The sequence below is a fragment of the Humulus lupulus genome, chromosome X (genome assembly GCF_963169125.1).
Source record: "Humulus lupulus chromosome X, drHumLupu1.1, whole genome shotgun sequence".
NCBI lineage: Eukaryota > Viridiplantae > Streptophyta > Magnoliopsida > Rosales > Cannabaceae > Humulus > Humulus lupulus.
The window spans coordinates 184,010,207-184,026,847 of NC_084802.1; positions in this window are offsets into that span (position 1 = coordinate 184,010,207).

Sequence of the window (16,641 nt, forward strand, 5' to 3'; positions counted from 1 at the left end):
AAAAAATAAAAATTATCAAACGTGTTTATAATTTTTTGTTTTAAAAAACAAAAAACAAAAATATTTCTCAAACATATTTTTATTTTTTTTAAAATAAATAAACAAAAATAAGATAATATTTCCATTTTTTTGTTTAAAAAATTCAAAAACAAAAATTTTACCAAATGTACCCTGTTATCCAATAAATTAGCATTTGTGACGTGGCAAATAATCTCTTGACACGTGGCTGACACCTGGAGCGTCTGCTAGAGTATCGACCAGGAGACACGCCAGAAGCAGGACAGACCTGTTTTTACCACGACCAGACTGGTCGGTGGTTCCGCTGGCAAAGCAACATTTATGGAAAGATCTTATGTATCCCGAATTTATTTCATGCAATCTTCTGAATATCCCATGATTCAGGGGATAATATCTGTAACAATATTGGGCAACCCTCCATGAGCCTATAAAAAGCAGGAGATGGCTCATGGGAAGGGACCTTTTGGAGCCCAGAAATCATAGAAATATAGAAATTATCTGTGAAAACTAGTATTGTTTATGAGGAGTGTTGAAACTCATTGAGCCCAAGCTCTCTGATCACACTTTTGTTCCCATATCAATATCATTCTAAGTGGACGTAGGTCATTACCAGATTCTGGGGCCGAACCACTATAAATTACTGTGTTTTCTTTACTTTTGTCATTACGTTATTATCTATACATATTCGTCTATATCATTCATATTTTGACTCCGTGTCAGTTGGCTAAATCGAGGGTCAACATTCTGGTGCTTTCATTGAGAGGGCGACTCATCATTGTTGATAAAACTAATGGCGAAAGCAGGGAAGAAAGCTGCTCAGACCGCCGCCGCTGCACCGTCGAATCTGCCGCCTCCTCCTCCCCCTGCAAGCATGGCGGAAGATGAGCCGCAACTAGATTTTGAAGAGGAGGAAATGGACGATGCGACTTTGAGGAGCACCTTGGGCACGTTGCAGGAAGAGCTGGCTAGTCTGAGAGCCAATCAAGAGACTGCCGCAGAAGCTATGGCAAGGCAGCAGCAGGAACTTGATCGTAAGAGGGCGGAGTTAAGCGAGAGACAAGCGGAGGTGGATCGCCGCCAGACTGAGGCCATGGCAGCCCTTGAAGCGGCCTTGCTGTTGGCCAGAAATCAGGCCGCGCCTGCCTCGCAGCCTAATCAACCTGAAACTGGGCCACCCCAGGGAGGTCCCAATCCTAGCCCACCGGTCCATCCTTCAAGTCCGCAAAGGCCTGAACAGCCCCAGATGCCCCATGACGACGTCCCACTGGACCCCGAGGCAGATCCACCATCCCACGCTGCTCGAGGTAATCCCCCGCAGCAAAGGCAGAATAGGGCCGAGCGACAGCCTCGTAGTCCTAGACGCCGCGAGAATGATGGGCCACACCAAGCGAACAGGGGTCACTACCCTCCTGGTAACAGGAGAGACTCGGAGTTAGGCTCTGCGGTCCGTGGATCCCAACAGCATGATAATGCACGGGGACATCGCGACCAGCGCAGGCCACCCCCTAACGCTCGGGGTGTTTCTGCCAGAGACGGGAATAGAGGGAACAACCAGTCTTACCATAGCCAGTCAAAGTTCAAAGATGGCCACGGCTACAACGAGGCTGACTCAGGCAAGAACAATGCTGATGGGAGGAACGGAAATAAAGGCAAGAGCAGGAGCCAAATACCTCAAGATGATCAGCCAAATAGACAAGATGCTGGGGGGCAACCCCGGCAAAATAATGTCTTCAACCGGCTCGGAGATAGCGAGCAACGGAGAAGAGAGGAAGATCTAAGAGACATACTCAATGATCATCGAGAGAAGCATGGTGAGAACATCCCCCCAGCAGCAGAGACCGTAGCTATTCCTACAGCCTGCCCCCGTAGCCGGAACACTTTTAACCATCTGTGGAGGCCCACACCTCGCTGGAAATAGCGGAAAGGCTAGAGAACGATATGCTCGAACTCTGCGCCACGACCAGGACATCGAGATGATGACTGTGGAGGACCGAGCGCCGAAAAAGGCCCGCTCAGAGGAGTGCGGGATAACCTTCTCTGAGGGCGATGTCCAACACGTCCGGTTCCCACATTCCGATCCGCTGGTCGTGGATATCCAAATGGCCAATATGATGGTAAAAAGAGTACTGGTCGATACAGGGAGTTCAGTGAACATCCTGTATAAATCAACGCTGGAGCGCATGAAGCTGTCCGTGAAGGACTTGGAGCCCTGCAATCAAACCATATACGGCTTCTCTGGAGAAGGACTCGCACCAGCCGGAATGATCAAACTCCCAGTAACAACGGGTACAGCGCCTGCCTCAAGGACATTACTCGCCACTTTTGTAGTGGTCGATTGTCCTTCAGCGTATAACGCCGTTATTGGAAGACCCATACTGGTTGAACTAAGGGCAATCATCTCCATGTGGCATCTAGCCATGAAATTCCCAACGGACGCAGGAGTAGGATGCGTTTTGGGAAACCAAAGGGAGGCCAGGGAGTGCTATAACGCCTCGATAACAAAGGCAAAAAGTGGAGCATCGAGGAGCGCTACTCCAGAACGATTACAGATGACGGGAGACAAACAAACCCAATCAGGTGGAAAAGTCACCAAATAGGGTGTTGCCCAAAGTGAGGATATAGATTTGGATCCTCGCTTTGGGGATTTTGAAGAAAATGTTGGACCCGTCGAGGACCTGGAGGAGGTCCATCTCGATGAAAAAGACCCGACTCGAATCGTAAGGATTGGGAAGAATTTAGAACCTACCGCGAAACAGGCGCTGGTGGAATTCTTGCAAGAGAACCAGGGAGTTTTCGCCTGGTCACATAAAGACATGGTCGGAATAGACCCTGCGGTGATCAGCCATGTCCTGAACATAAACAAAGTCTTTCCACCGGTGCAACAAAAAAGAAGGCTGCTCGATAAAGACAGATCAAGAGCCTTGAAAGAAGAAGTCGAAAGACTTAAAGAAAATGGGTTCATCAGGGTGGCGTTTTATCCATCATGGGTCTCCAATCCGGTGTTGGTCCCCAAGCCTAACGGCAAATGGCGGACCTGTGTGGATTTTACAGACCTCAATAAGGCCTGCCCAAAAGACTGCTTCCCACTCCCGAGGATCGACCAGCTAGTCGATGCAACCGCTGGGCATGAGACCCTTTCGTTCATGGATGCGTATTCAGGCTACAATCAGATCAGCATGCATCCCCCTGATGAGGATCATACCAGCTTTCGGACCGATACGGGCTTATATTGCTACAAAGTAATGCCCTTTGGACTGAAAAACGCAGGTGCAACTTACCAACGATTGGTCAACCACATGTTCAAGGAGCTGATCGGAGTAAGCATGGAAGTATATGTGGATGACATGCTGGTAAAGTCCAAGAAGGCTGAAGGACATGTGAAGGATTTGCAAAGGTGCTTTGATGTGTTAAACAAGTACCATATGAAGTTGAATCCCCTCAAATGTTCCTTTGGAGTCGGGTCAGGAAAGTTTTTGGGATTTATAGTGAATTCAAGGGGAATCGAGGCCAACCCCGACAAGATAAAAGCCCTGATCGATATGAAGTCGCCAGAAAAGATCAAGGATGTCCAAAGCCTGACCGGAAGGATAGCTGCCCTTAGTAGATTCATCTCAAAATCAACTGACAAGTGCGTTCCATTCTTCAATCTACTTAGGGGAAATAAAAAGTTTGAATGGACGGAAGACTGCGAGCAAGCATTCCAGACAATAAAGGCTCATATGTCGCAACCTCCTATCCTATCAAAACCAATGGAAGGAGAGACTTTGTATATTTATCTGGCGATTACCGAAGTTGCTGCTAGTGCGGTACTGATACGGGAAGAAGAAGGCGTGCAGAAAGCTGTTTACTACGTCAGCAAAAGGCTGATCGGTGCAGAATTAAAATACCCACCGATCGAAAGATTAGCGTATTGCCTAATTCTAGCTTCCCGAAAGTTGCGACCGTACTTCCAAGCCCATCCTATCACGGTTTTGACCGACCAGCCCCTACGGCAGGTCCTCCAAAAGCCTGAGGCAGCTGGACGACTGTTAAAATGGGCGGTCGAATTGGGACAGTTCGACGTGACTTATTCACCGCGAGCAGCAATAAAAGGGCAAGCCTTAGCCGATTTTATTGCGGAGTTCACCGAACTCCCCAGCAACGAGTTGTGCGAGAAACCTGAGGCGCCCATGCCTCAAGACAAGACTCCTTCGTGGAAACTATTCACAGATGGATCATCTAATGAATCTCACGCTGGAGCGGGAGTGATATTGATATCGCCCGAAGGGCATCGATTTCACTGCGCAATCAGGTTTGATTTCGCAGCGTCAAACAATGAAGCGGAATACGAAGCACTCCTCGCTGGACTGAAAATGGCCAGGGAGATGAACATAAAAGCGCTCGATATTTTCAGCGACTCTCAGCTGGTCGTGAATCAAGTCCTGGGAGAATATCAAGCGCGAGGGCTAAAAATGATGGCCTACCTTAATAAAACAAAAGATTTGCTAGCACAGTTTACAAAATACACCCTCCAGCAAATTCCGCGAGACCAAAATTCGAATGCAGACGCCTTGGCCAAACTTGCAAGTGCCAAAGATGCTGACACCTTGAACATAGTCCCAGTAGAGAGATTAAGTGAACCAAGCATTGATGCAGCCGAAGCCAGCATGGAAATTCGAGTAGAAGATACATGGATGGCACCTTACCTGGAGTATCTGACAAATGGAACATTGCCAGTAGATAGAAACAAAGCCAGAACTCTGCAAAGACAAGCTGCTAGGTACATACTGCTCGACGGTGTTATGTACCGAAGAGGATATTCAATGCCACTGCTCAGGTGCATTACATCAGAAAAAGCTAAGGAACTCATGAAAGAGGTGCATGAAGGCTTCTGCGGAGATCACGCTGGGGGGCAGAGTTTGGCGAAAAAAATTCTTCGACAGGGCTATTTTTGGCCAACGATGAACGAGGATTCAATGGAGTACGTACGAAGGTGTGATAAATGTCAGAGGTTCTCCAAAATCCCACGAGCAGCTCCAAACGAGCTAAAGCAGATGCAAAGCCCGTGGCCTTTCGCAATATGGGGAATAGATTTAATTGGATCACTACCGACAGGAAAAGGAGGAGTAAAGTACGCAGTTGTGGCAGTCAATTACTTTACAAAATGGGTCGAAGCTGAACCACTCGCAACCATAACGACCAAGAAAGTTCTCGACTTTGTCATCAAGAACATTGTGTGCCGGTATGGTTTGCCCAGAAAGATAGTTTCAGACAACGGAACCCAATTTGACAGCGACCTGTTCACCGATTTCTGCGAAAGGCATGGGGTAATCAAGAGCTTTTCTTCAGTCGCGCACCCCCAAGCGAATGGGCAAGTCGAAGCTGTAAACAAAACCCTCAAGGACACCCTGAAGAAAAGACTTGAAGAAGCGAAAGGAGCATGGCCAGAACAACTACCGGAAGTCCTCTGGTCATATAGAACATCTCATCGAACAGCCACAGGGCGTACCCCATTTTCCTTAGCCTATGGGTATGAGGTCATGATACCCGTCGAGATAGATCCCCCCTCACATCGGCGTTTAACGTATGATCAAGAGAAAAACAGCCAGCTAATACTGGAGTCCTTAGACTCAATTGATGAGATACGAGAAAAGTCTCAACTCCGAGTTGCTGCTTATCAACAAAAAGTCGCCCGGTACTTTAACTCCAAAGTTAAAGAAAGAAGATTCAACGTCGGAGACTTGGTGTTACGACGAGTCTTCTTGAATACCCGCGACCCCACTGCCGGCGTGCTCGGACCGAACTGGGAAGGACCTTACCAGATTGAAGAAGTCCTTCACCCAGGCACCTACAAACTTGCACGCTTAAACGGAGATCTCGTTCCACGTTACTGGAATGGAGAACACCTGCGCAAGTATTATCAATAAACAGCCCTTCTTAAAGGACTGGCTTGTTCAAATTTTCCCATTAATTTTTACAAGTTTTGCAAAGAGGGTTAGCCACGGTGTATGGCTAACTGCTCGTATATGTAAGATTCTGTTTCAGAATCATTCGTAAAGACATGATTAGTCCATTTTTAATACGAAATTATAAGGGATTGTGCTCAGCCAGTCGTTCTTGCCAAACTTTGTGAATTTACATTTACAAGTATTTGTTCATTACGTGTGTTGTTTTGCTGTATTACAAGTATCATTTTTCCGCGCGAACAGGAATGTTCGGACAGGCCATGGTCAAGGCAAGTGACCAAGGACCTAAGAGCTCCTCGATCACTTGGGGGGCATATAAGGCACATCGATAGCAAAGCATACTCTCAAGGTATGTAAACACATGAACAAAATGAGTGAAAGCATGCTTCAAGTACTTAAAGTATTTTTTCAAAATATATGATGCCAAAAGTACTATGCTAAGTTCGGTCATACGGACAAACGTTATAATAAGTAAAAATATTATAACACCAAGAGTCAAGCTTTTACACCGCAAGCATTGCTGCTTGGATGTAATTGTTCAAACAAAAAGATTTACTGCCCGTGCAGCAAAGTTTAAAAAGAAATTATTGTCTTTACATTGCGACCCGTGGGTCGCGTGTTTAAAAAGAAAGAAGAACAGCTAAATAAATTAAGAGGCATGGGGGACAGGAGGATCCTGGGCAACAACCTGGTCAGTCTCTTCCTCGATGGTTTCTTCGTCCAAACCAACGACGCTTGGGGTTGCAGGAGTCGCAGCTCTCGCCTCCTCTTCAGCCAGTTGAGCAGCGCACCGAGCCAACTTCGCAACTCTGACCTCCTCTGAAAGGTAGCTAAAGTCAGCACCCTGATTGTGTTTCCAAAAGTTATAGAAACATCGGAGTGTCGCCCTCTTATACTTTTCCAGATTCTTGGAGTTGTCAAGCTCCGACTGCTGCACCTTGCCCTCGAGAGTGGCAATAGTCTCGTCCTTAGACTTGACTACCCCCTCCAGATGCTTGATCTCGCGGAGATGAGTTTTATTGTACGACCGGTACTCTTCCCTCAGCTTAACCGCTGCATCTTTAGCAGCTTCAGCCGCGGACAGTTTGGTCACCGCTGCATCCCGCTCTCGGACCACCGTCCCCAACTCCTTAGCATGTTTGGCTTCAGCAGCCGAAAGCTCCTCAGCCGCCTTCACCTGATGTTTCTCGAGAACCTTAGCCTCAATCTGCTCAAAGTAGGCCTGGGCTCGGGTACGAGCAGTAATGGCAGAAAGTAAGGCCTGTAAACGAAAGAAAAAGAAGTCAAGACTCATCGCGAGAACTGAAAAAAACAAAGACTCGAGAAACAAAGAAATACTTACGCTGGAGATCTCGTTCATAGTCCTGTTCAGGATCTGATCGACTGGTAGCTCTACAGCTTGGATCATGGCAGCCCCAACACGCTCACCTCTGCCAATCCGTTCAATTCGATCCTTAGCGGATCGAATGGTATGGCTCACGAGCCTGGCCTCATGAGCCTCTTCGCGAGAAAGATGCTCCCTAGCAGGCGCAGGTGGAGGATTGGACCGAGCAGGGGTGTTTTGCTGTTCAGAAGGAGCTGGAGGAGGGGTAGGAGTTCGCCCAGTTGGCGCAGGACTTTGCCCGGTTGGAGTGCCCTGAGGAAGGTCTTCTGGTCGACTCTTCTTGGCTGAAGGGCCTCGACTGGTTTCACCAGTTCGTTTCTTTGACCTCCGTTGAAGTTGAGGGACTTCCTCTTCCTCTTCGGCCTGGTACATGTCAAAGATATTGGGAGTCGACATATCTGCATGAAAATAAACACAAGAGGTTAATAAGGGAAGAAAAAGGTGGAAAAAAGTAATACAACAGAAAGAAGATAATAAAGTGAATACCCGAGCTACAACTACTGGTCGCTATACTATTGACTCTATTAATCATATACTCATTTTCTGGCATGAAGAAGTTTGGCCCTAGATTTGGAGCATATGTAAAGTTGCCATCCCCGTCAAACATGTGACAGGGGATTGGCAGACCATTTAAAAGCGAAATAACGTTACCATTGTCATCAGAAGACTCTTCCAAGTCAACAACTGGTTCTTTGGCCTTTTCTTTCCCCTTGCCTTGGGGAGCAGAAGGCCTTTCTGCAGAAGGGCTGCCCGTGGGTTCCCTGATCGTAACTCCTGTTGGCCTCCTCCTTGGAGAGGGCACAGGAAATTGCTGCTCGGGAACCCCCCCAGCAGTGGGTTCGTCCGTTTCGGACCCTCTATTGTCATGGCGAGGAGCCAGAAGGCCAGACGACCTCAAATTCTTTTCTTGTGTCAAGGTCTTGACACATTTGGTAGCGGCAGACATCTTGGCCAGAGTGTCAGACCTCGACACCATATCTGGTGTTGGGGTCGGGCGCAACCAGGGGCCTGAAAAGCAAGTCGAGTTTGAGAAATGACGAAAGGAAATACTCTATGATAAAGTATCGACCAAGGCAAAGACAAAATTGTACCTCCTCTCGCGAAAGCCAAGTTGTTGCTGGATATATCCGGAGTAAAGAAGTACTCCCTTTTGTAATGTCCCACGTTTGATATGTGGGTGGTGCCACTCAAAAACGTCCGGCCAGTTTCCTGATGGCAGAAGTGAAAAAGGCCCGTCCCGTTGTGTTGAGGATTGGACTTAAGGTCAAAGAGGTAAATAACCTCATGAGGTGAAGGTTCTGGCCATTTGTTAAGTTTGTACAGGACATAGAGTGCAGCCAACATCCTATATCCATTAGGGGTTATTTGAAAGGGAGCGACGCCGAAATAATTGGCCACCCCCACAAAGAAAGGATGAAGAGGGAGATAAGCCCCCGCTTCAATGTGATACCGGGACCAGGCGCTGTTTGCCCCTCCTGGACGGTTAGCCCTCTGCTCCGCAGTAGGACGTGTAATGGTTGCCCCCGTTAGGGGATATTTTCTGAAGCAGTTCGCGACCATCCGAGGGGTCATCGAACTGGCTGGAGGAGTGTACCACTCGACATCAGGCGGATTGCGATGACGAGGACGAGCCCTAGTTTGGATATTGGGGTCAGGAGTAAGATTCTCTCGACCACTGGTCGAGGGAGCCCCCGCCTGCGAATCAGGTTGGGCAGAAGGAGAAGGGTTACTTTCAGATTCGGGCCTTTTCTTGCCAGAGGATTTTGAACGGGCCATTGAAGGAGAAGGGTGCGGTCTGGAAGAGGCTCGTGAGAAGGGTATCTGGTGGATGCGATCGGCTAGTTGTTCTTCTCCCTCGAGCAGTTGGGCAAGGAGGTCGTCGTCGATGGGTCTCTCACCTCCCCACAAATCTGGCATTAAAATCTGCAAACAGAAGAATGGGGAGGCGAGGTCAGAGGAATCTAGGAGATTCTTAAAGTAGCGCTGGTCGAAGTATAAAAGCTAAGCCTTTATATAACAGCATTCTAACTAAGTCTCTCTGCGCAAACAGTTTAAAAAACGGACCAAAAGGGTGAAAGTGAAAAGTTTTCCTGAAAAGCTTTTTCGACTCCCCTCGCAACGGGAAGAAATTATTTCCAACTGGATTAAAAAATCGAAATGCTACTTCGATCCTACGTCCTAAAAAGTGCTAATCCTGGGTTTTAAACCTACTCATAAGCCTACGTTGCCTACAAAGACATCTTATCTACAGGCGTTCAAAGAAAAAAGAAAAAAAAAAAAAAACCAGAAACCAAGAGATTCGAACAGTACACCATTTAAGAGCATGCACCACAAAAGGTTAGAAGCATGGAGTTTCAGAGTAACTTACCAAGGAAAGTGGTCGTGAAGATGGAAGTGAAAGTTTCGGGAGTCAATGAGCCCACCGTCTGAGCACAAAGGAAGGTTCGCCGGAGAAAGTAAAGCTCTGGTTTTTTAGGGTTTTCGACAGAGAGGTGGCGTGCGTAAAAAGGAAAGAAGTGGTTCAAGTAACCTTATATAAGTTTGTCTTTGGTATTCAAAAGGCGTGATCATTAGTTTTCCATTTTCGAAGTATGGGGAAGCGTAATGGCCGTCAAAATTGTTTCTGGGAAACTGAAAAGCCTTGATTAGACAGGAGTGGTTTGCTTTTTTCAAGAACGCACGAAGGGCTCTGACACGTCAGGAGGGGTTACCGAAGGGTCGTTCGTTCAAAGTTTATTTACTGTTCGTGGTAAATAAACTTTGGGGGGCAAATGTTATCCAATAAATTAGCATTTGTGACGTGGCAAATAATCTCTTGACACGTGGCTGACACCTGGAGCGTCTGCTAGAGTATCGACCAGGAGACACGCCAGAAGCAGGACAGACCTGTTTTTACCACGACCAGACTGGTCGGTGGTTCCGCTTGCAAAGCAACATTTATGGAAAGATCTTATGTATCCCGAATTTATTTCATGCAATCTTCTGAATATCCCATGGTCAAGGCAAGTGACCAAGGACCTAAGAGCTCCTCGATCACTTGGGGGGCATATAAGGCACATCGATAGCAAAGCATACTCTCAAGGTATGTAAACACATGAACAAAATGAGTGAAAGCATGCTTCAAGTACTTAAAGTATTTTTTCAAAATATATGATGCCAAAAGTACTATGCTAAGTTCGGTCATACGGACAAACGTTATAATAAGTAAAAATATTATAACACCAAGAGTCAAGCTTTTACACCGCAAGCATTGCTGCTTGGATGTAATTGTTCAAACAAAAAGATTTACTGCCCGTGCAGCAAAGTTTAAAAAGAAATTATTGTCTTTACATCGCGACCCGTGGGTCGCGTGTTTAAAAAGAAAGAAGAACAGCTAAATAAATTAAGAGGCATGGGGGACAGGAGGATCCTGGGCAACAACCTGGTCAGTCTCTTCCTCGATGGTTTCTTCGTCCAAACCAACGACGCTTGGGGTTGCAGGAGTCGCAGCTCTCGCCTCCTCTTCAGCCAGTTGAGCAGCGCACCGAGCCAACTCCGCAACTCTGACCTCCTCTGAAAGGTAGCTAAAGTCAGCACCCTGATTGTGTTTCCAAAAGTTATAGAAACATCGGAGTGTCGCCCTCTTATACTTTTCCAGATTCTTGGAGTTGTCAAGCTCCGACTGCTGCACCTTGCCCTCGAGAGTGGCAATAGTCTCGTCCTTAGACTTGACTACCCCCTCCAGATGCTTGATCTCGCGGAGATGAGTTTTATTGTACGACCGGTACTCTTCCCTCAGCTTAACCGCTGCATCTTTAGCAGCTTCAGCCGCGGACAGTTTGGTCACCGCTGCATCCCGCTCTCGGACCACCGTCCCCAACTCCTTAGCATGTTTGGCTTCAGCAGCCGAAAGCTCCTCAGCCGCCTTCACCTGATGTTTCTTGAGAACTTTAGCCTCAATCTGCTCAAAGTAGGCCTGGGCTCGGGTACGAGCAGTAATGGCAGAAAGTAAGGCCTGTAAACGAAAGAAAAAGAAGTCAAGACTCATCGCGAGAACTGAAAAAAAACAAAGACTCGAGAAACAAAGAAATACTTACGCTGGAGATCTCGTTCAGAGTCCTGTTCAGGATCTGATCGACTGGTAGCTCTACAGCTTGGATCATGGCAGCCCCAACACGCTCACCCCTGCCAATCCGTTCAATTCGATCCTTAGCGGATCGAATGGTATGGCTCACGAGCCTGGCCTCATGAGCCTCTTCGCGAGAAAGATGCTCCCTAGCAGGCGCAGGTGGAGGATTGGACCGAGCAGGGGTGTTTTGCTGTTCAGAAGGAGCTGGAGGAGGGGTAGGAGTTCGCCCAGTTGGCGCAGGACTTTGCCCGGTTGGAGTGCCCTGAGGAAGGTCTTCTGGTCGACTCTTCTTGGCTGAAGGGCCTCGACTGGTTTCACCAGTTCGTTTCTTTGACCTCCGTTGAAGTTGAGGGACTTCCTCTTCCTCTTCGGCCTGGTACATGTCAAAGATATTGGGAGTCGACATATCTGCATGAAAATAAACACAAGAGGTTAATAAGGGAAGAAAAAGGTGGAAAAAAGTAATACAACAGAAAGAAGATAATAAAGTGAATACCCGAGCTACAACTACTGGTCGCTATACTATTGACTCTATTAATCATATACTCATTTTCTGGCATGAAGAAGTTTGGCCCTAGATTTGGAGCATATGTAAAGTTGCCATCCCCGTCAAACATGTGACAGGGGATTGGCAGACCATTTAAAAGCGAAATAACGTTACCATTGTCATCAGAAGACTCTTCCAAGTCAACAACTGGTTCTTTGGCCTTTTCTTTCCCCTTGCCTTGGGGAGCAGAAGGCCTTTCTGCAGAAGGGCTGCCCGTGGGTTCCCTGATCGTAACTCCTGTTGGCCTCCTCCTTGGAGAGGGCACAGGAAATTGCTGCTCGGGAACCCCCCCAGCAGTGGGTTCGTCCGTTTCGGACCCTCTATTGTCATGGCGAGGAGCCAGAAGGCCAGACGACCTCAAATTCTTTTCTTGTGTCAAGGTCTTGACACATTTGGTAGCGGCAGACATCTTGGCCAGAGTGTCAGACCTCGACACCATATCTGGTGTTGGGGTCGGGCGCAACCAGGGGCCTGAAAAGCAAGTCGAGTTTGAGAAATGACGAAAGGAAATACTCTATGATAAAGTATCGACCAAGGCAAAGACAAAATTGTACCTCCTCTCGCGAAAGCCAAGTTGTTGCTGGATATATCCGGAGTAAAGAAGTACTCCCTGTTGTAATGTCCCACGTTTGATATGTGGGTGGTGCCACTCAAAAACGTCCGGCCAGTTTCCTGATGGCAGAAGTGAAAAAAGCCCGTCCCGTTGTGTTGAGGATTGGACTTAAGGTCAAAGAGGTAATTAACCTCATGAGGTGAAGGTTCTGGCCATTTGTTAAGTTTGTACAGGACATAGAGTGCAGCCAACATCCTATATCCATTAGGGGTTATTTGAAAGGGAGCGACGCCGAAATAATTGGCCACCCCTACAAAGAAAGGATGAAGAGGGAGATAAGCCCCCGCTTCAATGTGATACCGGGACCAGGCGCTGTTTGCCCCTCCTGGACGGTTAGCCCTCTGCTCCGCAGTAGGACGTGTAATGGTTACCCCCGTTAGGGGGTATTTTCTGAAGCAGTTCGCGACCATCCGAGGGGTCATCGAACTGGCTGGAGGAGTGTACCACTCGACATCAGGCGGATTGCGATGACGAGGACGAGCCCTAGTTTGGATATTGGGGTCAGGAGTAAGATTCTCTCGACCACTGGTCGAAGGAGCCCCCGCCTGCGAATCAGGCTGGGCAGAAGGAGAAGGGTTACTTTCAGATTCGGGCCTTTTCTTGCCAGAGGATTTTGAACGGGCCATTGAAGGAGAAGGGTGCGGTCTGGAAGAGGCTCGTGAGAAGGGTATCTGGTGGATGTGATCGGCTAGTTGTTCTTCTCCCTCGAGCAGTTGGGCAAGGAGGTCGTCGTCGATGGGTCTCTCACCTCCCCACAAATCTGGCATTAAAATCTGCAAACAGAAGAATGGGGAGGCGAGGTCAGAGGGATCTAGGAGATTCTTAAAGTAGCGCTGGTCGAAGTATAAAAGCTAAGCTTTTATATAACAGCATTCTAACTAAGTCTCTCTGCGCAAACAGTTTAAAAAACGGACCAAAAGGGTGAAAGTGAAAAGTTTTCTTGAAAAGCTTTTTCGACTCCCCTCACAACGGGAAGAAATTATTTCCAACTGGTTTAAAAAATCGAAATGCTACTTCGATCCTACGTCCTAAAAAGCGCTAATCCTGGGTTTTAAACCTACTCATAAGCCTACGTTGCCTACAAAGACATCTTATCTACAGGCGTTCAAAGAAAAAAAAAACCAGAAACCAAGAGATTCGAACAGTACACCATTTAAGAGCATGCACCACAAAAGGTTAGAAGCATGGAGTTTCAGAGTAACTTACCAAGGAAAGTGGTCGTGAAGATGGAAGTGAAAGTTTTGGGAGTCAATGAGCCCACCGTCTGAGCACAAAGGAAGGATCGCCGGAGAAAGTAAAGCTCTGGTTTTTTAGGGTTTTCGACAGAGAGGTGGCGTGCGTAAAAAGGAAAGAAGTGGTTCAAGTAACCTTATATAAGTTTGTCTTTGGTATTCAAAAGGCGTGATCATTAGTTTGCCATTTTCGAAGTATGGGGAAGCGTAATGGCCGTCAAAATTGTTTCTGGGAAACTGAAAAGCCTTGATTAGACAGGAGTGGTTTGCTTTTTTCAAGAACGCACGAAGGGCTCTGACACGTCAGGAGGGGTTACCGAAGGGTCGTTCGTTCAAAGTTTATTTACTGTTCGTGGTAAATAAACTTTGGGGGCAAATGTTATCCAATAAATTAGCATTTGTGACGTGGCAGATAATCTCTTGACACGTGGCTGACACCTGGAGCGTCTGCTAGAGTATCGACCAGGAGACACGCCAGAAGCAGGACAGACCTGTTTTTACCACGATCAGACTGGTCGGTGGTTCCGCTGGCAAAACAACATATATGGAAAGATCTTATGTATCCCGAATTTATTTCATGCAATCTTCTGAATATCCCATGATTCAGGGGATAATATCTGTAACAATATTGGGCAACCCTCCATGAGCCTATAAAAAGCAGGAGATGGCTCATGGGAAGGGACCTTTTGGAGCCCGGAAATCATAGAAATTATCTGTGAAAACTAGTATTGTTTATGAGGAGTGTTGAAACTCATTGAGCCCAAGCTCTCTGATCACACTTTTGTTCCCATATCAATATCATTCTAAGTGGACGTAGGTCATTACCAGATTCTGGGGCCGAACCACTATAAATTACTGTGTTTTCTTTACTTTTGTCATTACGTTATTATCTATACATATTCGTCTATATCATTCATATTTTGACTCCGTGTCAGTTGACTAAATCGAGGGTCAACATACCCTATATTAATACAATCAATTTATTTAAATGATGAAAAAAGAACACATTTTAATTATTTAATTTAAAAAAAATAAACCTCAATACAAAATGAACACACTTATGCTCTTGAAATGTCACACCAAAATTCCATCTTCAAGTAACAATGTCATGTGGCTCTTCTCTATGTCTTCTAAGACTTGTTATTAGATACTCTAAATTTAGATAGTCTAAATATATATATATATATATTTATATGGGAAGTTCCTTAGTCCCTCAGTTGTCATTTTCAGGACTTAGTCCAACAATTGTTATGAATCATAAGATATGTTAGTTTTTAGAGTGAATGGTTGGATTTGAATTTGTTAATTAAATAATACAAAAATACACATATACCCTTAGGGACCCCCTTTAACCGGGTACTGATTGTCATTTAGTTTGTTTTTAATTTTTTTAAGCAAACAAGAGAAATTTTTAATTACCCAGAGAAATTTTCAGAAAATCAACATTCAAACTCACTGTTTTATTAATGGCATGGCTCCCACTCTGGCTCGTTGACAAGCTCATGTTGTTTTTGTCATGGTTGGTTCTCGGAAACATTGAAAAATATGGCTTAAAAAGACCTTCAACAGGACCATTAACGCTGAAAAACACAGAAAGAAAGACCCAGTTTTAGATATTGGAACATTAGAGCTTGATTTTAGGTTTTCTTTTTTATTTGTTTTTTATTATTTAATTTTTTAAATAAAGTTTATTAATTATATTTATTTTAATTTTTAAATTAGAAAGATATTTTTTAATTTTTTTTATTAATTTAAATATTGATATTATTTTTTTAATTTAAAATAATTAAATATTTATGAAGTGTCAGATGGTCACGTGATTCTATGTTGGCAATTAATAACTGGAACAAGAGATTGAGAGGTTTTACGACGAAAAAAAAGATTATAGTTTAAGTTTATAAGAAGACAAAAATGAGAGAGTTTTGCCTAACAAATTTGTGGCCCACAATATTGTTCTTTTATTTTTTTTATCTCTCTATTTTTATTTTCTCCCAACCATCCTATTTTTCTATTCTTTTCCCTTTTTTTTCATTGCATTTTTCTGTCTTGGGGGACCACTCATGTGGGGAGGGCAGGTCTTTCGATGTAAATTTGTTTAAGACAGTGGTTTTGCTGTCTCAATCTTCTTGGGGGTTCGGTGTGACGTTTTTCAGTGTAAGTTCGGCTGCTACTTCTTACATCAATGTTTCTAGTTTTTCTGGTTTATTTATTTCTTTGAAATGATTTAACTAGGCAACAAAAAGACCAAAAAAGAAAACATAAGTTCTCTGTCCTTTTTCTAAGAAAAAAAGTTCTGCCCGTTTCTGTGTGTGTACTATTATTTTGAAATGACATTTTTGGCCTCAAAGCTGCCTTCACTTCCAAGTCAAGTTATTAGGGCAAGTTGGTTTTGAACTAGGGTTGTGAGTCATCCATGTTAGGATGTTACCACACATTCTGTGACAGTGGGAATTAAATTTTTACGTATAAAAGTCTTTTACCATTATTATTATTATTATTATTTGTAATAACAAGAGAGTTTTTTATTAAAGACAGAAAGATTATCAACCAGAAAAGTCTAATACTTCTCTGTCAATTTCTTCTTGTATACATAACATAAAATAGTAACTACATAAAATATATTTTGAGTAATTAATTCATAAAATTGATAAATTAATAAATTTAAAAAAGTAGGTGCATTTTAGTCATATTAAAATATTATTTGATTAAAATTGAGCCATGGTATCATTTTGTTCCATTTTGCAAAATATATAACTCAAGTTGTCATTTAACAAAACAAAGAATCCAATCCGTA